Source organism: Lissotriton helveticus, chromosome 7 (genome assembly GCF_964261635.1).
Source record: "Lissotriton helveticus chromosome 7, aLisHel1.1, whole genome shotgun sequence".
NCBI classification, from domain to species: domain Eukaryota; kingdom Metazoa; phylum Chordata; class Amphibia; order Caudata; family Salamandridae; genus Lissotriton; species Lissotriton helveticus.
In genome coordinates this window covers 1,426,521,437-1,426,548,172 of record NC_136068.1, presented here as the reverse complement: position 1 = coordinate 1,426,548,172, position 26,736 = coordinate 1,426,521,437, and the positions used below count along the sequence as shown (strand labels likewise).

The following is a 26,736-nucleotide window of genomic DNA, read 5'->3' as shown; positions in this document are numbered from 1 at the left end:
GGAAATTTGCACTGATCATGTCTGTAGATGATGAGACAGCATTTAACAGAGTGCATCGGCTATACTAGCTCTAACATTACCAAATACCTACTATACTTAATAGACAATATCAAAAGAGCTGGGAAATTTGCACTGATCATGTCTGTAGATGATGAGACAGCATTTAACAGAGTGCATCGGCTATACTATAAAAATCCAGGGTATTTAATAGATATAAAGAATCACACACTAGCCTTAGAGTGAATGGACATTCAACACAAATCCCAATTTGGAGAGACATGAGGCTGAGTTGCCTCCTGTCTCCATCATTATTTGCCTGTTTAGGCACCCTTGGCACGTAGAGTCAGGACAAACCTGGAAATAGGTGGCATAAAAATAGGCAAAGACATTAAAAAAAACTGCCTTCATTTGGACAATGTTCTCCTAGCTTTAATCAACCTGATCCATTGAGTTGCTGTAGTTCTAAATGAATTAGACAGAGGTAGAGGAATCTAGGCTTTAAAATAAACATACAAAAGACCCAAATTCCAAACAATAAGACCCCAAAAATCTAAGTTGATTTCCCTCTTCATGTCACCAACCCATATCCACTACAAGGGCCTTAAAATGACGGCCTCTATGGACAATAATCGCAGTTCTCTAGATAGTTCAGAGAGACACTCAAAGCTGGCACTCAGATGGCCTGTCGTGGCTGGGCACACTAGTACTAAAAATGGCGACACTGGCAAAATCATGTTCCTTATGTAGGCTCTCCTGCTTTAGCCTCCATTTGGGATGTTCTCAAAATAAAAACACTGTTTCAAGACCACCTTGTGGGGTGGAAAGAAAACAAGGGTGGCAAGGCTCAGGGCCTGCAGGCACCCCGAGGGCCTTGGGGGCCAGCAGTACTGGATCTCACCAATTACTACATTGGGGCTCAACTTTATTACATTTTGGAGTGGAATCTCCCCCAGTCTGAGAAGTATTGGTTCATTTCTGATGTTTCCAACCCGGGAGAAAGATAGGAACCCTGGCCAGACATAGTGGAAGGAAAAGCTAGGCCGCACACTATTTTACAAGGAGTAGGATGACATTTACATAGTAACCTGCACCATTGTGACTTGCGCAGCAAACTGGGAAATGCTGATGAAAATCTTTCACCAGTGGCACTACACATTGGTTAGACGTAGTAGCTGGGATCCTTCCAAGGCTTGAGCGTGTAGGAGAAGGTGTGGAATCCTAGAATCAATGTTACACTTACTCTGGCACTGCTCCAAGCTGCAGTGGTTTTGGGACTGGGGCACATCGATACGATGTTGAGTACCACCTTACCAAGATTACCCACTTAGGTCAATATGGTGCTACCAAACAGGCAGACCTATCCTTTGTCTTCTCCAAGGGCAGGTTGGGCTCATTGGCTCTGTGTCCAGCTAAGTAAACCATTCTAGTGCCAACAGGTACGAACAATCCTCCAGAGTACAGATCTTGGCTTTGTCGACTGTGGGACTTGATGGCAATGGAAAAGATGTCATTTAAACAGACGGAGGACAACTTTGTTACCCCTTGGCCCTCCTGTTTGTCATTCCCCTCAAACATGAATCACAGATCTTCCATGTCCACGGTACATCAAAGTCCTGCATCTGACACCCCAGTGGAGAATCGCCCGGGAGGCTGGCGATTAAGCAGCTGACCTTAGTAGGAGGCCCTTGTCTTCTTCTGATTATTCAGACAATAGACAATCGTGGGTCATTGGACTTTCTCCACGGATGGGTGGTGCTTCACACTTAATTATAAGTGGGGCCGCCTTTACTGAGAGGGGAAATGGAAAGAAATGAGGTTTTGAGTGGATTCTCCCTAGTTTTTGTTCCGCTCCCCATTGCCCTCCAGTAGTCAGCCGCAGTATATGCACTCTTAAAAATGTGTAATAAAATAGAAGTGATCCTAAAATGACTTTCCAAGATTCAGAAAACAATTCAGGCTTCATTTCTGATTGACAATTATGTTATGATTCAATGTTTTTAGATTTGTTGTGTCTCTTGTTCATTGTTTTTTTACCATTCTGCCAAGCACAAGAGTTGACATCACGTGCCTTAGCATATATGGCTTCTGTTGTTCAGTCTTAGACCACGCGTTTCTCAAAAAAGAGAGAGCAGCCAATGAACCTTTCATTGTTTCGACATTCTGCTCCCGGAGTATGTAACCATAACAGTCAAAAATACAAAGTTAAGCTTTCTAACCATGCACAAATGGCTGCCCACACATCTATCACCCTTTCACAGATTGTTTTCATTATTGCCTGTATTTAAGTGCTCTCCTAGTATCTAAATTCTTCTTTTAATTTGTATTTACCCTCGGAGTAAAAAGACACTGTCAGGACTCAGGACTTCATCTTTCCTACTTATTTAACGTAAATCTGCAGATGCGGTTGGATGGTTTCCAGAGTTGCTTCTTTGTTCCAGAAGTTCAGTGCTCGCAACATGCAGAACCACATGAAAGGGACGAACCGAGGAAGAGGAGGACGCTCCAGTCAGCCTGACCGAAGAAGAGTCTGAATCCACTTTTGTGGAGACTGATGGATTCCAGGCTTTCTTGGTGCCTGGGTTCACATAGCATGAGTGGAACAACTCACTCTGGAAGTCTGTCAGAAGCACGCCCCTACAGGAGGAACCGTCTGCTACAGACGCGAGTCCACGCTCTTACGAGCATGGCCCACTCCCTGCAACCATTCCCACAGCAACCATAGGTCTCCACACTCCATTCAAGGACAGCCGGACCTTTATACTTAATTCTCTGAGTTGCTGCTCCATCATTGTCATATTCATTTAATCCCATGTAAAAACCCTGGGGATCTCAAAATGGACGCCATGTTACACAAATGGTTGCGTGCTCTGCCCAGCTGCATGTTAGCCTCGTATGCTTTTCAGAGCATGCCGCCAGTAACCACCCACAGGTGCTTCAGTTCAGACTCTGGCAGGTTTGTTTGACTGACATAGGTGAACATCAGAGCAGCTCGGGCTGACACCTCTCCATCTGCACGGCAGCATCCCTCAATCCAAACCTTCACGGTCCTTGCTTCTTCTAAGCTATAATGCAGATTCACCAGTGGCAGCTCCTCCGCTAAGGCGGAGTAGAGTCGTCCCACTGCTCGAGACGAAAAATAAAATGATAATAACTAATCGTTGTAATCATTTTAGTTTTTCTGTTTAGTTAGTGGCTCTTTGGGTGGGTGGCGCTGGTTAGAGCAGGGGGAAGAGTGGTTTTCACTCTCCAAGTGTGCAAAAGACAGCTTGGCCAGCCCTCTTGGGCCGACCAAACAGTCCTGCACACTTTGCATCTTCCCCACCAGGCTGTAATGAACAGCCTGGTGAGAAACATGTCCGGCCTCCCATTCTCCATCTGAGCGATGAACCACGGCTCTCAGACGAATCACAGTGTTGCCTCAAGGGAGTCTGGGAGCCCGGGTGTTTCGCGATGCTGAGACCTGAGACAGGAAGAAGAGGATGGAGGAGAGGCAGTGGCTTGCCGGCCATAGCAAGGTAAGTGTATTTTCTTTTTCGTTTTTGTCCCTCTAATCTCCCCACCCTGCCCCACCGCTCGGGTCTGGCAGCAATCGCTACTGCAATTAGCCATTAAGATTCTGGTGGAATCCAGGAAACACCATCCACAATGAGATTGGGCTTTCCCTGGTTATAAGTGGACAGTGTTTCCTTTGGATAGTGGTAGTGTACTAGGTCTTTCCAAGATACACAGTTTTTTGGGGAGTTTTATATAGCAAGAACTCGACCTGAAGGTACCAGGATGTTGAGCGTCCCTGCAGAAGCTCGAGCCTAGTTCCCCAGCTTCGAGGTCGACTGCTTTAGCCGTTGGGCCATATCCTCTCCCCTGTTATTTAAGGGCTCCTAAAGGCAGCATTTAATCTCCTCAAGGGAGGAGATGGTGAACATTCTTAGGCAACAGTGGTGCAGATATGGCAAGCTATATAATGAAATGCAGTAGTTGGTCTTTCTTCCACCTATCCATTGGTTAGGACTACAGTGGCTTTAGCTCTAAGGATGCAGTAATACTGCATTGGATTTCTTGCTCTCAGACGCAAGTCTACTGCAGGTCTTTATAATTTCTGAATGCTAGAATTGCACAACGTTGCAAGTGGGGTCCTTTAGGTTTCCATTGAAATGAGAATCAGAATTACCTACAGTAATCCCCCAGTTTCAACTGGATTCGTACCAGGGAATTTCACCAAGCTGGTACAATAGCCGGCTGGGTAACAATGAAAGTGAGTTCTTCTAACACATTTTGCAGTCCCTGATTTGATTGGTAACGTCTATTGTTTGTGCCCTTCAGCTTATTTGCAGCAAATGCCACTTGTGCACTTTGTCATTGGAGGAGAATTTCTATGAAACCTACAATAAATAAGAAACTTTTGCACCCAAGTGAAGATCATTAGAAACTGGTCAAATCTACCTGCCTCAAAGCTTATATTTGCACTTTGCCGATTCTTACAGATGGAGTTTTGTCAACCTGTGTGCAAGGCATTTGGACAGTTTTTTCTTCATAATAAACTCTGCCAGAAAGATCATTGTTTTTTTTCCATCTGATTCTGCATGTTTTTTCCAGAGGCCCGAGTACCTCACTGGCATGATCAATCCAAATGGTAATAGTCAAAGTAATTGACTCTTTCCACTCCTTACGTGTTTTACTCTATTATGATATGATTAATGAAAATCACACACGTCTCTTTTTATGGAGAGGACCCATTTTTGTCCTGATGAAGAACTCGCAAACTCCAGATATAACTGTGAATCTCACAGAAACTTGCACAAGACAGACGTAAGTGGGGGTCCGTCGTTGCTGACCTACATGCCAGTCAGCATAACGGGCAGGAAAAAAGTAATTCATTGTTGCTTTTTGTATTGCCATTTGCTTATTTTTATATGTACGGCGATTAGTAAACTATCTCTTAAAAACGTATGCAGAACTTGAATACATAAATATCTTTTGATTTGCTAAAAGAGTTTATACACCAGTTTGTACTATCAGTGTGTGGTCATTGTGGCACTCGTTAACATCTCCTTTCGATTATATGCTTTGGGCATGATTTACGCAGAAAATATTCTGACTTAAGAGTGGCACTTGTACACTGGAGTGAGTAATGCTTTGTGATTTACACCACATTGACTGGCTTACATTTGCAAATTATGAATGCCTAACTTCCACATGCTTCTTTAACTTAAATATTCTTACATTTCTACTTAATTGGTACCTATGGGAGTCTCCAGGGTGTGTCAAGGAAGAATTTAGGAAATCTTGCATATTTGTTGCACTCATCCACTAAGGCTAACTTTTTATATTCACAAAACATACTAAGTGCATTCCCCTACTCATCCAGCATAGTTCAGTTGCAGCAGGAAGGGGCAGATGGAAATGCTGCATATTTCATTGTTCGAGATAACCACCTCCTGCAAAGCATAAACCGGGAAGTCAGCGTACCTCCCTGCCTTCAGTAAACATACCCTTGAACTCCGAGAACTGTTCCCTTACTTGGCAGGTCCAGGTACATAGTAGCCCGTTTGCAGCCCTGACAATTCTGCTCAACCAGCCAGTTTTGGTGCTAGTGTCAAGCACCGCTGCCGCTTTTGTTACAAGGGGCCGACATTACAGCACTACAGAAACCCAGTAATAAACACCCCCTCCCACGGGTCATAAACTAGCCCCTCCCCATTCCAGCCCACTGAGAAAAAACCCGGCCCGCAACAGCCGGTCAGGACTATTTATGCGCTCTGATATCTGCAAAGATCTTGTTTGCGCTATATAAAACTTTCAAAATAAAATAAATAAAAAATGTGCTCTTTTAGATGTGTAAATCAGTGACTTGCTATAAAATAACCATTTAGGAAGGACGGCTTTGTTACAGTATCATGGTTGTACACAGATCTTGTTCCTTAAATCATGGTTTTTGCATGCAATTTTGTGAACTTTTTGTAGACTTAGAGTCATAATTTGAGGAACCTTTAGTGACTTGAGGAGAAAATATCTTTTGACCATAGTTTTACTTCCTCAAGGATATTTTCTAATTTCACCAGGCTCCCCTGGACAAAAACATGTCAATCTCTCCCCATCCTTGGAATGTCTCGAACATTTTCTAAGTGTTCTAAATATGAATTTGACAACATATTGCAAGATTTTATCCCCATAAAGGAAATTTGCATAGCCTAAAAGAGCGTCTGATAGTTTATATTGTTCACACAGCCAGCAGTTGTGTATTATGTTGTGCAATTTGTACTTTGTAAACTGCACTTTATACTGGAAATACCAGATAGATAGATAATTATTAAATTGTCTAGATAGGGTAAGGCATTCATGTCTTCATTGTAAATTTGGTAACTAACTATACCTGGAGTTTCTGCACATCATCTTAGTTTTAGGTTTGCGTGTTTGTTCAGGTCTACCCTGATAGTTAAAAAACCTTAGTGAGGCTAGATTTTTTCAGCAGAACTTGCTTCTGGAGCACTGCAAAGGACGCTCAGCATTCTAATTTATAGAGCGGGCTATTCCAGAAATTGATCCAGGCACACTGTTTCACTTTTCTTAAATATGGATTTAAATACAGAAGCATTGTACCTTCTGTATTTACTCAAATGGAACTTATCTTTGAAATGTCATTGCTGGACACCTATCCTGGAGTTAATATAAAGTCACATATGTGTTTAAACATGTTGAGAGGCATGTGTTGCATAACAGGTGTATGTGGGTTCAGCCCTATTATCACAGTCTTCATCTTTTTGGGAGCTGGCTGACATTACATAATGGGATAACTATCAGATGCGAAATTCCCAAAGGATGGTTGAGAAAGTAAATGGCTACTTTAACTGTGAAGAGCTAGTAAAGGGCTTTGGGCATTATTTCTCAACTTCAACTCCGCTCTTCTCAACAAAATTAATCTTCTTTTGGAAGTTTGCTTGCAGCTTAAACTTCCAAAATGGGCGGATGGTTTATGAAATTGCAAGCACAATCCACGGAGGTTGAACATGTTTGGTCTTGTGGCTGGGATAGGGCTGGAATAGCTGAAAGCCCCTCCCATAGCCACAAAAGGGGCAAAATGCAGACTGTGGACGTGTGGCCACTGACAGGCCCAAGGACTTGGCCGTAGCCCATAATCTTTAAAGTGTTCCAGCGCCATGTCTGCCTTGTTGCCAAAGAGATGGGTGCCTTCAAAGCGAATATCCATGACAGAGGCCTGAACATCCCCCGAAAAGCTGGAAGTCCTTAACCAGGCATGGCGTCTAACAACCACCATCAAAGAAATTGCTCTATCCAGTGAGGTGTTCGTGTTGAGACCACAACGGATGGCAAACTTTGCTGCATCTCTACTGTCTCACACTACTTGAGAGAAGATGGTCCAGGCCTCCTCCAGGGCATGTGGCAGCATTTGCACAACCGTTTCTCACAGGGAGTGAGAATAATGGCCCAATAAGCATGCAGTGTTCACCAACTGCAATCTAAGGCTTTTGAAAAAAAAACATTTTCAGCCTCTTGGAATCCCTGTCTGGGGCAGCGGAAGAGAACGTGCCATGGGAAGTTGAGGCTTGGACCACCAACCTCTCTGGGGTAAGGTGGGTAGTGAGTAAGCTTGGGTCGCCCGGAGCAGGATGGTGGTGGAGGGCAATTGTCCTATTCACAGGTGCCCCTGCACTGGGCTTCAACCAGGTTCCCAGTAGAAAATCCAGTAGGCCTCATTAAAGGGTAGAAGGATTCCGAAGAGGAGACACCAGGCTGCAGGACCTCCGTTAAGACATTACCCTGACCACCTAGGTCCCCGTGGGACCCCACCAGGACAAAAAAGCACTTAAAAAAACCTTTTGACACAAAAAAGTGACAGAGTCGTAAACCCACATCAAAAAATAAAAAAATAAACACACAAGCATGGTCTCCCATGCTGGTTTTACTTTAAGACCCCGGGTGGGCCAGGTACCGGGGGCATGAGGATAATTGTAAAAAATAAGGAGGGGGCGCACAGAGGCCCCCTCCCATGGCTCTTTTTCATACCGGATACCACCACCTCCCTGGGGCTTTAATATATTAGAGGGGAGCTGCAAGGACCCCCTCCATTGCTCACTAGAGCCCCAGGGACCACCCCCTCCCCAGGGCTTTATTTTTATGTATTTATTTATGCATTTTTATATAGCGCGGACTTTACCCGAAGGCGTCAGAGCGCTTCACAATAGGAACACAAATGATACATGATGAGAACATTACACAGGAACTGATTACAAAAGTAGACGTTACGTTACATAAGGTAAAAGTGACAATTGTGAGCAAATAAAACACATGAGGTAGTAAAAATTGTGAGCAACCAAAAATACATGAGGTAGTAAAGAGTGCACAAGAGGAAAAAGTGACAAGTGTGCAGGATATAAGAGAAAACAAAGTATAGTTTGAGGTATAATACTGCAATATGAGCTAGACACTCAGTCACAGAAAACAAATAGAGGGGGCCAAAACGACCCTCCTGGGGCTGGCTGAAGCTCTCAGGACCCCCACCTTCGCAGGGCTAAAATAAAACTATCAAAGGGGGGCCATATGGACCCCTAGGCCCCACCACTTCTCGGAGCCAAATACACATTTTCAAAGTGGGAGGCCCGGGGGACTACAACCTCCCTGGGCTGATACATGAAAATGAAAATAAAAAGAGGGGGCTGTGTATCCTCCTCCTACAGCCATTAATGGCCCTGGAGAGCACCAAAGCCCAGGGCTGGCCTCAGCTATGTCTTTGACAGCGCCCGCAAAGTGAGAGAAACACGAATCCGCTCCCAGCGGGTGGGAGGTGTCAAAGTGCTCCCGCTTGCTTGGCGTGGAGTTTTCATCTATTTTTCTGCCCGCTGTGAAGCAGGTGGGGTAAACGAGGAAAGGATTACTCCCACATGCAAGGGGCTGCATATTTAGCAGCTCCCTACGTGTGGGAGGGATGCTGGCTTTCAAAGGAGGAGGGGAGTAAGCAGGGACAGCGGAGGAATTTAGGCTCCCCCCCATGTTCCCAAATGGTGCATACTGGGTGCCTTGGGTAGGGTCAGGGCACCAAAATATGACAACTCCCAGTATTATCTTTTAAATAGGTCCCGGGGAGGTGGTTCCCGCTGCCCCCTTGCTGATTTAATACATTTAGCCATGGGGATGTGGTGATCCCCAGGGCATGATAAAGCTCCAGGAGGGGGGGTCCACCTGGTCCCTCTCTATTGATAAAATAATGCCTATCACTGTATCCTATTGTTCATGCTTAGGCACATCACAATTAACCACTGCTCTGGTCTTAGGAGGATATCTGTGTGACTGTATTAATTGCTAAACAGAGTCTGTTGAGAAACTGCCCATTACCCACTGCACTATACTGTTACTGACTGAAGCTTTTTAGAGCAAGCTGCCCTCTACCAACCATTACAACTATTTCATGTCAAACTTATGACAGGGTACACTTGTGTATCTTTTTCTCCCAATGTATTTAAATCTATATTTTGAGCTTTTTGTTTATTGACTAAAAGAAACATGAGATCCAACCATCTTGCAATCAATCATGTTTATTTGTAAATTCATTTAATTTTCTGTATTTGTATTAATGCGGTTAAATGTTGTCTATTCTGCCCTATGACTTTTCCCTTTGTGTTTTATTTTTCATCTCTCCAAGGAATATACAACAGTGTTTCATTGTGTACTCAGTTTGTAGTTCATCACGCTCCTGCTGGTCAGACATTGTGTGTTATGGTTATAAAGATGCTTATGTACAACAACAAAAAAAATAATGCCCCGGGAGGTGGTGGTCCCCACACAAAGAGCCCTGTGAGGGAAGCCCTGTTTACCCCCTCCTGTTTTTTTCCATGCACCTATTCACACACCCAGTCATAAACTCACTCACCCACTCCCACACTTAAGCACCCACTCGCACCCACTCACACCCACTCAGAAGCTCATGTACTCACTGACCGATCCACTCACACACTCATGCACCCAATCACAGATCCATTCAAGCACTCATGCACCCACTCACAGGCCCACTGAGAGAGAGAGTCACTCAAAGACCCACTGAGGCTAACACACCCATTCACAGACCCACTCAGAGACTCACGCACGCTCACACAGATTCATTTAAGCACTCATGCACCCACTCACAGGCCCAGTCTGGCACTCATGCACCCACTCACAGACCCACTCAGAGACTCATGCACTGACTCTCAGACCCAATCAAATACTCATGCACCCACTCACAGATCAAGTCACTCACTCACAGATCAAGTCACTCACTCACAGATCTACATAGGTACTTACACACCTACTTACACAGCCCTATACACACCCATTCAGTCACTCACATACCTACTCGGACACTCATGCACCTACTCACAGATCCACACAGGCACAAACACAAACCATCACACAGCCATGTGCACATTCATACAGTCACTCACACAACCACTCATAGACCCATACAGCCACTCAAACACCTACTCACAGACGCATACAGATACTCACACACCCACTCTCAAAGGTTACAGGTTACAGTTAGGAAATACTATTTAATTTTTTTTTAATACACTAAAAAAAAAAATCAAAAGATTATAGGGACATAATAGTTATAAAATAGAGTTTAAAAAACTGCAGAAATTCAGTGAAGAAAATTAAAGTTTACTGGGACATATTGAAGCTCAAATTTCCTTTGTACACAACTATTAAAAAAATTCAGCATTTATAGTTACCTGAGCGAACTATAACTTACACTCCTGCAATGCACTGTTTATGACCTCACATATTACATAACTCATGACATGGTCAGTGACATCACTGATTGATGACATCTCAAATTATATCACTGATTACATCATCCACAAAGCCACTCCCACACACTCACTCAAAACCCCACATAACTTCTCAACACCAACTCCCACCTCCACACACCCACTCACTTGCTCATTCACAGACCCATACAAGTACTCACACACCCACTCACTGATCCATAGAACCACTCACACATAAACTCACTTATACAGCCACACACAAACCACTAACTCACCCATTCAGCCAACCATGTACCCACTCACTCACCAATACAGCCACTCACACATCCAGTCATGCACATATATGGGCACATACACGCCCACTCATGCACTGAGCAAGTCACGCATACAGCTACTCACACACCTACTCACCTACTCATACATATACTAAAACATGTACTCACTCATCTATGCAGTTACTGACAGAAGCATACACTCACTCACACAGCCAGTTTCCGATTTATTTCCTCACCCACACACACACAACCACTTCCTTACCCATAAATCACTTATTGCCACAACTCGCTCACCCATACAGCCACTCATACACCCATCACTCACCTATATAACCTCTCACATACCCACTCACACACCCATACACCACTGACACACCTACTCACTCGCCCACACAGCCACAGTCACTTACTCAGCCACTCACACAGCCAATAACACACCAATACAGCCACTCACACACCTACATACACATCGATACACATTCCCATAGCCCCTCAAATGTATTATAAATAGTATCACTCATTAGTAGTACACAAAGAGCACTAATTCAACATTTGCATGATCTTACTACATATCTTTAGCACTCAGATACCTTTTAGAAAACACTCACAATCACCAGTGGTCAACAGTGATGTCATTTGAGATGTAATCAGTGAAGTCACTGACCATGTCACGAGTGATGTAATATGTGAAGTGATAAGCAGTGCATTGCGATATATATATATATATATATATATATATATACCACTGAAAAAACCATAGGTTTCAGGAGTCATATAGTTAGGAATTCGTTTTTAAAAAACCTTTGAAATTCACTCAAAAAACTATAAGTTTTAGTGGTGTTATAGTTAGCTGGACATTTTACTCATACAAAACCAATGAAATTGCTCCTATAGAGTTAGTTGTACTAACTATATTTCGCGCACCCGCAATCCACTGCTGATGATGTCACATATTAGATCATTCATGACATGGTCAGTGACATCACTGATGACATCTCAAATGACATCACTGATGACATCACTGATGACATCATCCAGTGAATGTGGTTTGCTTCGTTATTTAAATATGCATTATATATATAGCAATTTACATTGAAGAATGAGTGGATATATATAAATAAATATTTGGATGGAGGATTTAGTAGCAGTGTAATTGACTGTTTACTGGACCAATTTATAATGTCTCACTAAATATAGTGGATAGTGACTAAAATGTGTGAATATCTGTATCACTTTGTCAGTTGTTGTGTAAACTGATTCTACAGTTGGTTACTAGCTATGTGAAAGTCTATATTAGTTATTGATTAGTTAACTGAGTATTTGTATGGGAGTGTGAAAGTGTGTGTGGTTCGGTGGGGGGTGTGTGACTGTCCAAAGATGTGTGAATAGTTGATTCAGTAGATATATGAAGTTAAAACTACATGTTCTAACAGTTTGGGTGAGGGGATCTCTTTATGGGTGTGGTGATGAGCAAATATATTTCTCAAAGGTACAGGTCCAACAAACTAGAAAAATAAAAGGCAGTGTATGTGTCAGTTGTATATACATAAGTATACATAAGACACAATGATTGTGTGAGTGACTGTATAGATAACTGTATACTTGTAATAATGATTTTATAATTCACTAAGTATGACTTACTATCTAAATGAATAGAAGAAGTGGTGTTTGTATAAGTGTTTTGCTAAGTAAATATGTAAGTATGATCCATTGTTTGCATAAGTGAGTAGGATGACTTCATATGTGAATAGGATGCGTGCTGTTTAATGTCGATATAGATGTACAACTATTTTTGATAGTGTTCTATTGTTCATTGACAGCATGTATGAGTGAATCCATAGGTAAGTGATTAGATGTGTGTATACATCTATGAATCACTGAGTGGATTTTTAGATACTTGTATTGCTGTGACAATGGATTTAAATATGATACTCTGTATTTTACAAACAGTGATGAAAAATTGTAATAGTGTATGAAAAGGTGTATGTGATTGTCACGTGGATGATGTCATCAGTGATGTCATCAGTGATGTCATTTGAGATGTCTTCAGTGATGTCACTGACCATGTCATGAATGATCTAATATGTGACATCATCAGCAGTGGATTGTGGGTGCGTGAAATATAGTTAGTACAACTAACTATATAGGAGCAATTTCATTGGTTTTGTATGAGTAAAATGTCCAGCTAACTATAACACCAGTAAAACATAGTTTTTTGAGTGAATTTCAAAGGTTTTTTAAAAACTAATTCCTAACTATATAACTCCTGAAACCTATGGTTTTTTCAGTGAATTTCACAGGTTTTCTTAAATGCTAATTCCTAACTATATAAGGCCTGAAACCTATGGTTTTTTCAGTGAATTTCAAAGGTTTTTTAAATGCTGATTCCTAACTATATAAGGCCTGAAACCTATGGTTCTTTCAGTGAATTTCAAAGGTTTTTTAAATGCTAATTCCTAACTATATAAGGCCTGAAACCTATGGTTTTTTCAGTGAATTTCAAAGGTTTTTTAAATGCTAATTCCTAACTATATAAGGCCTGAAACCTATGGGTTTTTCAGTGTTTTTAAAAAAAAATTGATTGGTTAACTGGCTTATTAAGTGTATCTTAGTGAATACATATATTAGCGAGTAATGTTTAAATATTTAAATATATGCATGAGTGATGTAATATGTGACGTCATCAGCAGTGCATTGCAGACGTGCAAGTTATAGTGAGTCCAACTAACTATAACGTGGGAATTTCAATGGTTTTATGCGAGTAAAATTTCCAGCTAACTATAACTGGTGTGAAACCTGTGGTTTTTTCAGTGAATTTCAAAGGTTTTTTAAATGCTAATTCCTAACTATAACTGGTGTGTAACCCATGGTTTTTTCAGTGAATATATATATATATAACATTTCTATGGCAAAATGAAACCCCTCATTTTGTTCCTTTTCAAATTAAATGTATTAAGTGTTACCACTTTATTCCAATCAAGATGACTTCAGGTGTGCCATACTTTTGTCATAAGTAAGACTGTTAGCGTTCTAGTTGTTCTTTAGAACACTCTGGGACATTCTGTCATTGGGCTATAGTTGGGCTACATCTGGCTGATATTTGGGCTGCATTCGGGCTCTTTTGTCTCTGGTGGCCATCTTGGGAGACTGAATATCAGAATTGTTTTAATGAAATATAAGAGGATTTGAGAAGTCACTCAAAATGTGCCCTAATTTTTCTTTCTTCAGCACTAATCATAATTTCTATGGCAAAATGAACCCCCTCATTTTGTTCCTTTGCAAATTAAATGTTTTAAGTGTTAACACTTTATTCCAATCAAGATGACTTCAGGTGTGCCATACTTTTGTCATAAGTAAGACTGTTAGCGCTCTAGTTGTTCTTTAGAACACTCTGGGACATTCTGTCATTGGGCTATAGTTGGGCTACATCTGGCTGATATTTGGGCTACATTTGTTTTTTTTTGTCTCTGGTGGCCATCTTTGGGCTACATTGGGCTACATTGGGCTACATTTGGGCTCTAACATATATATAGCCCAATGTAGCCCAATATATATTTTTTCAAAGTTAATTTTCGTAAAAACCACTGGAGCACATATCTTGAGACATAGCAAAGGCACATCGGGCTACCAGTCCCTACAATTTTGCCAAGTTTGGTGGAAAACCATTCAGCCGTTCGGGCTAAAAGTGAGTCCAACCGCCCTATGGAAATTAACATGGGGAAAACACGTTTTGGGACCCCCCTTTTATCTCGGCCCCCGCTTGACGAATCCCCCCAAACTTTCAGGTAAGGAGTGGAGCGCCGCGAGGCAAAGTTAAGGAAAATATCAGGAAGATTCCTCAACCGGCGCCAAAGTTATTCCCAATAGAATGTTGCGATTTCCCTATGGAAAACAATCCTAACTATATATACCTACTGGCTATCGCCAGTAGGTAATATATATATTTATTAAGACTAAGATTTTATACATATATATATATATATATATATATATATATATATATATATCATCACAGTTGCAGGAACCCATTTGAAGACAGCCACAAGAGGATTTAGTTAAAGCTTTCGGTTTAATGTAGGCTTGCTGGCAGCTAAACACAACCGCCTGTAACTTCCTTACATCAGTCCTGGCCAAACGCGTTTCGAGAGCCTCCTGCTCTCTTCATCAGTGGCGTGGGTTGAATGAAACAGCGCCTGTGACGGAGCACAGTTGAAATTAATGCACCTGCTTCCAGGAGGGGGCGTGGCCGACACCACGTCCTTCTGGATGTTGTAGTTCAATTCGGTGTCCCAAGTGGGCTCGCTGTTTCACTGATACCAACAATATTTCTCAAGTGAGCTGAAGTTAAAAACAGTCCGAGTGCTGCCCTGCTTTACAGCCACATTATGCATCCAAGCGAGTGTCTCCCTGCAAAGCCATCTGCTCGGATCCTCTTCCTTGCTCGAGAATGACTCACTCATGGAGCCTGCTCCGGACCCACAGCTGTCGTGGTGAGCTGTCTTCGCGACCGGGGAACAGCCGCCTATAAATCATCACAGTTGCAGGAACCCATTTGAAGACAGCCACAAGAGGATTTAGTTAAAGCTTTCGGTTTAATGTAGGCTTGCTGGCAGCTAAACACAACCGCCTGTAACTTCCTTACATCAGTCCTGGCCAAACACGTTTCGAGAGCCTCCTGCTCTCTTCATCAGTGGCGTGGGTTGAATGAAACAGCGCCTGTGACGGAGCACAGTTGAAATTAATGCACCTGCCTTGGATGCATAATGTGGCTGTAAAGCAGGGCAGCACTCGGACTGTTTTTAACTTCAGCTCACTTGAGAAATATTGTTGGTATCAGTGAAACAGCGAGCCCACTTGGGACACCGAATTGAACTACAACATCCAGAAGGACGTGGTGTCGGCCACGCCCCCTCCTGGAAGCAGGTGCATTAATTTCAACTGTGCAGGAATGTTACCGTTAATGGTGAAATGTCAGAGGCGGGGGGGCAGGGAACAGCGTGAGCTTCTGGAGTTTGCTGTGATGGATATACCGCTTTGGTGTGCCAGTCATCCGGTGCCTCCTCCGGTCCCCCAATACCGTCACAGCCACAAACACCAAAGAGTCATTAGAGCAGGGGCTGAACCGCAGTGTGTTCTACCCAGCATGAAATTGTCCATTCCAAAACTGCTCGCTTTTCTCCTCGGCTTGGATGGCGGGCTTCCAGCCAGTCCAACAAACGCTGGCAAAACAAACCGGACTGCAAGAGTCCGAAGGTTCCAGTGTCGCTGGTCGCCCAAAACGTGACGGGGGTCATCTGCAGAAAGCGCCTCTGGATAGCGCTGTAATTTGTACACCCAGATTCTTCCAAACGAAAGAAAAGCAGCGACCCAGGAGGAAACGGTGGAAACACTGGTTTTAATGGCACAGATGCGAATGCATTTCGGCAGCCATTCTGCCTTCCTCAGCGCCCAAAGCGTCCTACCAGCAAGATGTCATGCTGCACGTGAGTCCCTCCTTTAAACGCCTGCTAATGCAAGCCAGCTCCACCCCTAGGGTTAGTACCCACACCTGTGTAGTCCCGCATGTGGTGCAAGACTACAGATCCCAGGATGCAACTCAGTGGTGCCTGGAGCCTAGGTGCAGGAATGTTACCGTTAATGGTGAAATGTCAGAGGTGGGGGGGCAGGGAACAGCGTGAGCTTCTGGAGTTTGCTGTGATGGATATACCGCTTTGGTGTGCCAGTCATCCGGTGCCTCCTCCGGTCCCCCAATACCGTCACAGCCACAAACACCAAAGAGTCATTAGAGCAGGGGCTGAACCGCAGTGTGTTCTACCCAGCATGAAATTGTCCATTCCAAAACTGCTCGCTTTTCTCCTCGGCTTGGATGGCGGGCTTCCAGACAGTCCAACAAACGCTGGCAAAACAAACCGGACTGCATATATAAAATCTTAGTGTTCAGCTATCAAGCCACCCTGTAACTAACTTCCAGGCAACCAGATTAGTGTGTAAGAGGTGTGTGAATGCACAAAACTGCAACAGAGCTTGGATTACAGCCAATCGACTCTTAAATAGGATACCTGGGCCATTCCCTGGAAGCAGTCCCTCAAGGAAGCCAACAGGCTACCTGACAAAAAGGAACACTGCTGTTGTACATACACCTTTTTATTCGCAATACCAATAACCATTCTAAAAAATGACCCTAACAAACCAAGGAAGACAGACAAATACACTGAAATATTGCCAAAATGGGCTACATGTTTACCAAAATTCTGATAGTTATATCAAAGGATATAAATGCTAGGTAGAGTATTGTTCAACGCCTTTAACCTGCATTGAGGAAATTCAACTAATCATTGCACTGCTTTAACATTTTACTTCCCAAAAATAAAAGAATATAACTTTTGGGAACTGTTGGAGTTGGTCCTTTTTTGCAGGGTCCTCCCTGAACTTTCTGCCTTCCTCGTGTATTTTGTCTGACCTGTTTTTGTTGTTTTTATGACTCTGGACACTTTACCACCGCTGTTCAGTGCTAAAGTGCATATGCTCTCCCTATTATAAATTAATGTATGAATTAGTGATTCCATGATTGGCTGGTTTAGTTACCTGTCAGACCCTAGTACAGTGCACCAGGAGGGCCCAGGGCTGGTAATCCAAATGCTGCTAGTGGGCTTGCAGCACTGGTTGTGCCACCCACAGAAGCAGCCTGTAAATGTGTGTCTAAGGCCTGCCATTGCAGAGCCTGTGTGCAGTCTGGTACTACCATGCTGACTGGGCAAGTACGCCCACTTTCCAGTCCCTCAGACCTTCCCTTTTCTTCATATCAGACACCCCTATGGTAGGCCCAAGGGCAGGGTGCATTGTAAGTATAAGGTAGGACATGCCCTGGTGTGTGTGGAATGTCCTAAAAGTGAATTACAGCCATTTTCGTTTCACTATTGCAAGGCTACTTGTTATCCATAGGCCAGAATGGGCAGTTAGATTATTACATCTTACAATCCTAACTGACTCAGGGAACATGGTAGAAATTCGAGTTTAGTATGCCTGAACTCAGAATGATAAAATACATCTTTTAGTGAAGTTGGTTTTAACATTCTGTGTTTGAAAATACTACTTTTAGAAAGTAGGTTGTTTCTTGTCTAACTCTACAAGCCTGCCTCTGCTAGGTTGTGTATTCCTTGTCTGGAGTTTGAGTGACAGGGGCTTGGGGATTCCAGAAGACAGGGTGAGTCCGCCCAGTAATGAATAGAGAGATCTGCATCTAGATGGGAGGGGGGAGCTGCACCTGGGACCTGAATAGGGCTGTGCCTTCCCACCACAATGCTGGCTCCACCCCCTGTGGTGCGTCTGATGTCTCTGCCCTGCACTGTGAAAGGAGAGAACGAAACATGTCAACAAAGTGCTCCAGGGCTGTGCTTTCCCTCCACAATGCTGGCTCCACCTTGTGTGGTGCATCTGATGTCTCTGCCCAGCACTGTGAAAGGAGAGAAAGAGTCATGTCAACAGAGTGCTCCAGGGCTGTGCCTTCTCTCCACAATGTTGGCTCCACCTCCTGTGGGGCGTCATATGTTTCTGCCCTGCACTGTGAAAGGAAAAAGGAGTCATGTAAACAGAGTGCTCCAGGACTGACCAGAACTGGTTTGGATTAGGCAAAGGCCCCTCTGCCCTCCGAGGACAAAGGATTTTGGGGTTTAAATAGTGGGACCCTGATCCCAAGAATTTAGATCACTTTTGGACAAAAAAGAAGAACCCTTTGCTGAGGAGCGGAACCTGAAGAAAATGAGGAGAGACTATCCCTAAGCTGAAGTGCTGCTTGGGGGATTGGCGTGCAGTGGTTGCCTGACTGCCAAAGAAAGGAGAAAGGACTTTGTGTGCACTTTATTCAACTTGTAAAGGATCTACAAGGGCTTGAGAGAAGAGCTTGCCTCCTGCCGAAGTTTCAGGGACAACAGACTTCACCCCCCAGCTCCCCAAGAGTTATTTGGAAGTGCCGGCTGTTGTTCTGGGCCTTCTGAGGAACTGCGTGTTGCAAGGAGCTGGAAGCGTCTCGCAAACAAAGAAAAAGCGTGTCACCGTCGCTGCTGCTGCCGTCGCATCGTGGATGTCGCCGCTGTAGCAGTCGCATTGCACCGCATCTATGAAGAAGCATGCCGCCTTCGGAGCTGCTGTCGTCGAATCATGGAGCAAAGGTGTCGTCGCTTCAGTTGTCGCATTGAGCGGAAGTGTCTCACAAGGGAAGAGTGTCGTCGCCAAAGCCACTGTCGTCGCATCACGGATAGGGTGTTGCCGCTGCAGCTGACGCATCAACTCGAGGCTTCTCACATCATCGGAGAAGCACGCCCCAACAACAAGACGACAACATCTTTATTTCTTTGCACCAAAATTTCTACGCATCACCATCTTTGCAACACTTTCGTTGCCCTGCGTGTCGCATCTTAAGGTACATTGACTCAAAGTGACGCATTTTAAGATCTAAAGAGAACTAAGCTAATTCTACATTTTAAGTGTAGTATTGTGGATTTTTCTAGTTTGTGGTCTTGTGTTAAATCTATGCAAAGAATACTTATTTTTAATATACAACTGTGTGGTGTCCATCTGTAGTGTTGTCACTGGGTTACTGTATGTGTTCACAAATGCTTTAAACACTGCCTCTGAGATAAGCCTGTCTGCTAGTGCCAAGCTACCAACGGGGTGAGCAGGGGTTATTTTAGGAGTGTACCCCCTTACCCTGCCTAGAGGCAAGGGTCCCTATTTGTCATAAGTACCTACCTGTGCCAACTAGAGACCCCTAAATCTAACAGGAACATTTATGAAAAATAAAAATTATATTTTTGCCTGGCTCTAACCTTAAGCAGTTGGTCTACTGTACACACCATTTTTAGTATCCCATCTGGAACTCTAGGAAATGCTAAGGAAAGGAGGAATTTTCATTGGCATTATAAGAAAAAGAAGAAGGTGTATTGAGGGGAAAAAACAGTTTACCTCATAGAATGAGCTAAAATCCTACACAACATACCATAACATACCATAACATAACAGGTGTATTTGTAAAGCGCACGATTATCCGTAGGTGTCCTGGCGCTGAATAACTGATGTTTATTCTTACCCAACTCAATGGTACTCATTTTATCGACCTCAGATGGATGAAAGGCTGAGTGGACTCGGCGGGATTTGAACCTGTGACCATGAGGTCGAACACAGCTCCTGCTGTGGCTGCTTTAGTCCACTGAGCCACCAGACCCGGCTGCAGCCTGTTATAGAGCGAGGGTGATTCTAAAGCCCTGACTATTTGGATTCTATTTCTCATACTTTTCTGAAAAGTGAAGCTATTCTGGAACCAATCATAAGAAAGTTGATTGTTTGACCCTGTAAAAGATTTTGCAATTAGAATGTTAGTCAGGCAACGGACAGGTGGATAAGTGGTGCATAACAGCAAGAATGAGAATGAAATCTGTGACAGAGCTTGTGACCTATGGCACTGTGCGCTTCAGCTAGGCACTAAAATAAGCCTGGGAAGAGGCGAAGAATACATACTGATAAAGCATGGGAATAATAAAAGTCTCATGCAGCAGAGAGAAGGATGAAGACACCTACTAAAGAGAGAAATGAGAATATTTAAGAGGGCAGTGAATTAGATGGGAGGGGTGAAAATGGAAATGTGTGTACAAAAGGAAAGCTGGATATGTGGGTGAAGCAGAAAGAGACGGCGATGCACTCAAGCGTGTACATGAAGTCAAAGTGAGATAAATGATAAATTTGCAATATGAATTACAATTCGGCTGATGCACAAGTGAAAAAAGATTAATAATTATTAGACAGGAGTAAAAGAGGACAGAAAGAGTAACACGCGTTGGCATAGCTAATAGCTCCAAGTTTTCTTTAGGGGAAGTGTTTGAGAACAGTTGATTAGTGGATTGGCTTGTAGTTAGAAGAATAATTTTGCAGTTTAAGAGCTGCATTACAAGCAGAGGCGGCTCCTCCACTATGGCGGAGGAGCATCACTCTACTGCTTGGCTCAGAGCAGGCAAATGAAAAATAAAACTATTCTAGCATAGTTTTATTTTTCATTTGCCGGCTCTGAGCCTGCTTGTGCAGGGAGGGGTGGGGTGCAGGAAGAGGAGTGCTATGTACACTCTCTAAGTGCGCATATGTGTGTGTAGGATGATCAAAATACATGTGCAATAAGGTTTCTCCAGCCTGGCTGCATTGAACAGCCGGGCTGGAGAAACCCCCACAGACTCCCTGGTCTGAGCGGAGCATCTTTTCAGCCTGGTCAGGTCGATCCTCAAGCTGCTGTACTAGGAGAGCAGCACATGCATTGGATGGTAGTATGTTCCAGGTGCTACCAGGACAGGAAGAGAGGCGGAAGAGTGATATGCCCGTCGGCTTTAGGTAAGTTTTTATATATATTCTAAACCCTCTGTGCATGCTTCCCCCCATACTCAATCTCCCACATTCCCTCCACCCGCCCACCACCCATTGTTTGTGAAGGCCACCACTGATTACAAGTTGATTGTGGTGGTATCTCTGACAGAATGAGGGTGTTGGGTTACCTACCTCCAGGCAAGTACAAGTGGCCTGGTGTGTTTATACTCCGAGTTGGCCAATTTGAAAATTATGTTACTAATAATCCTTTTCAGGGGGGTGTCGCCCTAGTCGCACATGCTCCAAGCGACCAAGTAATGAGATCCAGAGCATACAATTGAGAGAAAAAAATGCTTTGCGTTATTAGGAATTACATTTATATAGAGGTTATCTGAAACAAATAGGTCACTGAATACCACATATAGTATAGCATGGTGAAGAAGGTTAGCTCTAGTCATAAGGTAAGGCATCTTGAGCCAGCGACTCCAAGGCCTGACAAATGCTGCTGACCCTTCTGTTTTAAAATGGGCAAAATATGTGGACGGTAGCATAGGATGATAGGGTAATTAGTATCCCTTTTATATCATCCACTCATGATTTTATTCCTATGAGGACATCCAGTAACAAAATGGATTTAAGCTGGTTCCAGATTGTTTTAACAGTTCATCTATTTTATCTGTGGTCTCAGAGTGCCGAGCACGCATTCCTCAAATTTAAAAAACCCTTGCTCTCACTCAGTGGTGGAGCCCACTGTGGATGCTCTAGGGTCTGTGGTGTGGGAAGCCTGATAATGAACTATAGTATAATATTATGTGGGGGAGGGCCTTTCAAATGACAGAGATAACTCTGAGCGGAAAGGAGACCATAACAACTGGACCATTTGAATGTGTATTTGGAGTAACTTAGCTTACACCCAATTGGCACAATTAATTTGATGGTAAGTCCCTAGTACAGTGTTATTACATGTACCCTGGTCCTGTAAATAAAAAGCTACTAGTGGGCCTGCAGCACTTATTGTGCCACCCACTTAAAAAGCCTTTTAAACATATCTCAAGCCTGTCATTGCAGTCTGTGTATGCAGTTCTAAACTGCCGCTTAAAACTAGCAAAGTAAACCTTTTGCCAGGCCTTAAACTTTCTTTTTAATTTAGAGAAGCCACCCATAAGGTAGGCCCGACACACCCCATAGGGCAGGGTGGGGTGTATTTATACATTTGGACATGTTCTTTTAACTTTTACATGTCCTGGTAAGATTTGTTTTTCACTACTGCAAGGCTTGCCTTTTTATAGGACGACATTGGGTTACCTTATTACATGTAATGAGTGATAACTTTCAGTTGGTCAGGATTTCTAGTTTGGTGTCAAAACAATTTTTAGTTTAAAACACTCTTTAATGGTAACATCGGATTTTAAGTCACAATTCTGAAAATGTCACTATCATAAAGTTGGAATTTGTATGTCCCAACCATTTGGTGCCTGCAGCTTGTATCCTGGGTCAGAGGACTAGGTGTAGCTCATAGTTGGTCTCTCAATATTACTCCCAAAAAGTGCGACAATGAGGGGGGATAGATTTGAGGGGGATAGGTGGTGGCAGGATGTGCTATCTCGGTCATGATAGGGGGAGGAGCAGTCACCTACAATACTAACACATCACAAAGGCTCTGCCTGAGCATACTCACATCGGGTTTTACAGTAATCCTTTGTGCACACAGACAAGCTGGGGTCAAGGCAAAGAGGTAAGAAATTCAAAACACTTTTAGGGGTGGTAATCACTAGAACCCTCTCCTACCTCAAAGCTAGCACCAACTATAAATATTGGTCTCTCAGAGTCAAGTCTTCAGTACATCTTAGAACATGTGGAAGACTCAGGAGGACTGTTGTGCTGCAAGAAGGACTGCTTCTCTGCGGCCCTGCTACTCTCCTGCCTGAGTGAGAATGAGTGGACCTGCATCCTGAACCCAGGGTCACCAGAGTGACTAAGTACTAGTTAACTGGCCTCCAGGTCAGAGACTCAGTGACAGAAAAGGCTCCAACCACCTTGAACCCAGCACCTGGGCTTTGCCTTCTGTGAGTCTTGCCCCCAAAGTGGTGCCCCTCAGTCCTGTACCCTTGGATGTGGGCCTGAAAGTGCTCTGTAAGCCCACCTGTAGTCCTTTGGGCTGACCTAATGCAGCACGACGTGTCTGCTTGCAACCCCGCATAGGAACCATCGCTGTGCTTCGCGTCCATGAAGCACAACCTCGCATTGCCGCCTGCAGTTCATTGGAAATAAAGCTGGACTCTGCATTAACAGTCTCCATCAACAGCACTCTTGACAACGTAGCAGGACCTTGCACCCCAGCCTGCACCTTCAACAAAACATCTGGTGTGGAACACATTCTCAAACCAGTATCTCACAATGCTCCGCAACCAGGATTTAAGGTACTTTGTTCAGAAGGCCTTACTGGTCCCTGTATCTGCCCCACAATCCATTATGTCCCAGTCCAGCACAACCTGATAACCACAGTTGGCACTTTGTGCTTCTAGGCACTATTTGTACCTTATTTTTTAGAATTCTCTGGTTCCACTGATTGGATTTTTATCATTTTGATGTCAAAAAATACATTAAATTGTACTCTTTTTTACAGTGTGTGGGGGTATTTTTATTGTGTTGTGTTTTTATTTTATTACTGTTTGAATAAATACTTTACACAATGCTTTTAAGTTAAGCCTGACTGATTTTTGCCAAGCTACCAGTGGTTTGAGCACAGGTTAAATCGGGGTTTGCTTGTGTTTCACCCTGACCAGAATTGTGGTTGCTGCTTGAGTAGGGTTTCATCCCCCCTCAACCAGTGAGTAGGGGTTCATCCCCCTCAAACAGTGAGTAGGGTTTCATCCCCCTCAACCAGTGAGTAGGGTTTCATCCCCCTCAACCAGTGACCCAATTTTCTACAGAAAGCTATACAATACAATTGGCTATCATCATCCTCACATCAACACTTATTCCATGCAATTCCACACTAACTCCCAACAGAACACACTAGACAATATGATTCCTTAGGGCCTAGATATGCTATATAATTAGCAAAAAGGTAATAATGGCACTCATCTCAAAAAACTTTACAGACAAGCACCTTAACGCTGACTGTAATAGGCTTGCCACCTGACAAGCAACTAGAATTACACAACCCAAGAACTCAGCATGCCCGGACTGATCCTCTTGCCCTATGATCAGTCATGTAAAGTAGTCTTAATACACCGCTGTCACTCCTTGCTCCACCACTGGTACTGTGGACCTGTTTTCTATACAGAACTCCTCTACGCCACAAATGTGGCTCCACATTGTGGAAACATTATTAATAAAATACATTGATACACAATGGCTGCTGAGCTACACCACGCTACCGACCACACTGCACTCATTAAATTGCTTCGAAATGCATATTACACTTTCTAAACAATGTTTGGCCCATTTCACACTATAAAGAAAACACGTTCTTGCACCAGTGGGCACATGACACGAAACAAAACATTAACACTTACAGCACAACGAGCTTTTGACAATGTGCGGCTAACTGTGGACACACCAGAGCATTTTTATTGTGAATTATTTCAGTCTTTTTAGGTCCACTGCAGCTGGATTTTAACCAGAAGCCTCCCTGTTTTGTATAACAAAGATGCCATGGATCTAGCGAATAACGCTGACATCAGCAGTACAGCTGTGATCATAAGATAACATGAAATAGTTTCATTTTGATTTATGTGACTGCACTTGGAGTGCCGACTCTCAGAGGAGTGACTTAATCTCGAGGGCTTCGGAGGCAGTCAAGCACCAGAGAATTAATTAGCAGAGCCGCTCCTGGAGAAGCGCTTTCTTTGTTGTGAAACGCCACATGCGAGGTTATGTCTTATTAAGTTATCTAGGGGTTTATAATGCGTTCTTCCAAGTCATTCTTAAGCCTAATTAGAGTGCATGTTGGCTCTGAAAAATAGTGCTTCAACACTGAAATCTACAGCATGATCCGGATGGCTGCCTTGGGAAAGCGTCAGCAAAAGAAAGGTCCTGCGCAGAAGATGTCCCATTTAGATCCAGGAGAACTAAACATGCAATAAGTATTAATATGAGCGAAAAAGGCACTTGTATTGAGAGGAAATGAACTGTCATGGTCAGTGGTTATCCTCAAATTTCGACATGGGTCCGGCCTTCCTGGTCTTGCACTGGACATTACTGTAAATCACACTGCGGGTGGTATCTGGTTGGTTTTCAGTCTCTCCAAGATTCTATCTGCATTACTAAGAGCCACCATGAGAGAAAGCATATTAGTATCCTTAACTAAGTGTGTAATATTGCAAAGCCTTAGAACAACACACGCCTCCCCTGGACACCAGGGAGTTAATTTCGCACCATAGGGTTAACAATATATGAATCATATTAATTCAGGGGGTGCAGAACTAACAGGGATTCTAGGGTGAACCCTGAGTAAGGAGGACTTTCCAAGGAAACCAGTTATTCCAGGGCCAATTGTCCAGGTAGTTCCTCATTTTCCCCTGCAGGTGACAAAAGCAACTGAAATCTCCAGGAGAAACGTGGGAGTTCGGCAGTAACACCGTAGACATTATTTGCCTCATTGGGAATGATATCCCTCTTGTAATGAGAGCTTTGAAGGAGTGATGCAGGACCTTTCCCAAAACAAAGATCACTTTACAATCACAATATTCTCAAAACATTTCCCTGACATTTACTGAAGACGTGTCGTTTTCTGATCTGATTCAACTTAAAGAAGATTTGCATCTTTGATATTTTTGCTGAAGCCATGAAACCAGCAAGTATACTCTGCAATGCTGGTGTGCTCCACTGCACTGCCCTCCCATCTGGCGTGTATGTGGGTTGCATCCAAGTAAACCAGGAATATTACCTGATATTGCTTTAGTGTTTGTGTCAAGGGAACACAAATTTGATGTGGTATTACCGATTTCATTTACGTTGCCGGCTGCTTCTGATTGAGTGTCTGCCCTCATTATGATAGATTCAGTGGACAGTCTAGTATATATGAATTGGGGGTACTCACAGGGGACTTTGCCCCGCTATTCATAGATTCCCCTGCCCCATAACTCGATTTGAACTGCTGGCTTGAACGGACTATCATTTTATTGTCTCTCACAGAGGTAAATCGCGATCAGTTGTTTATCATCAAATCTTCAATCCTGGGTGTGCATAATATCAGAATGCAATGCTAATTTTAGTGGGGATGTATGGGCCAGTCCTAAACATCTGTGGAGAATGAGTTGCCAATGTTCACATCTCCATTTCAGGGGATTCCAACAGCTTCTTGGCTCGAGTAGCGTGCGCACAGTTGCAGCCGAGATCCACTGTACCCT

At 43.4% G+C, this 26,736-nt stretch overlaps 1 protein-coding gene across 4 annotated transcripts in view; it reads right to left on the bottom strand.

Annotated features, from left to right (window-relative positions):
- Positions 1 to 26,736, bottom strand: part of GAS7 (growth arrest specific 7) — a 1,616,751-nt gene that overhangs the window by 728,624 nt on the left and 861,391 nt on the right. The window lies entirely within an intron of this gene.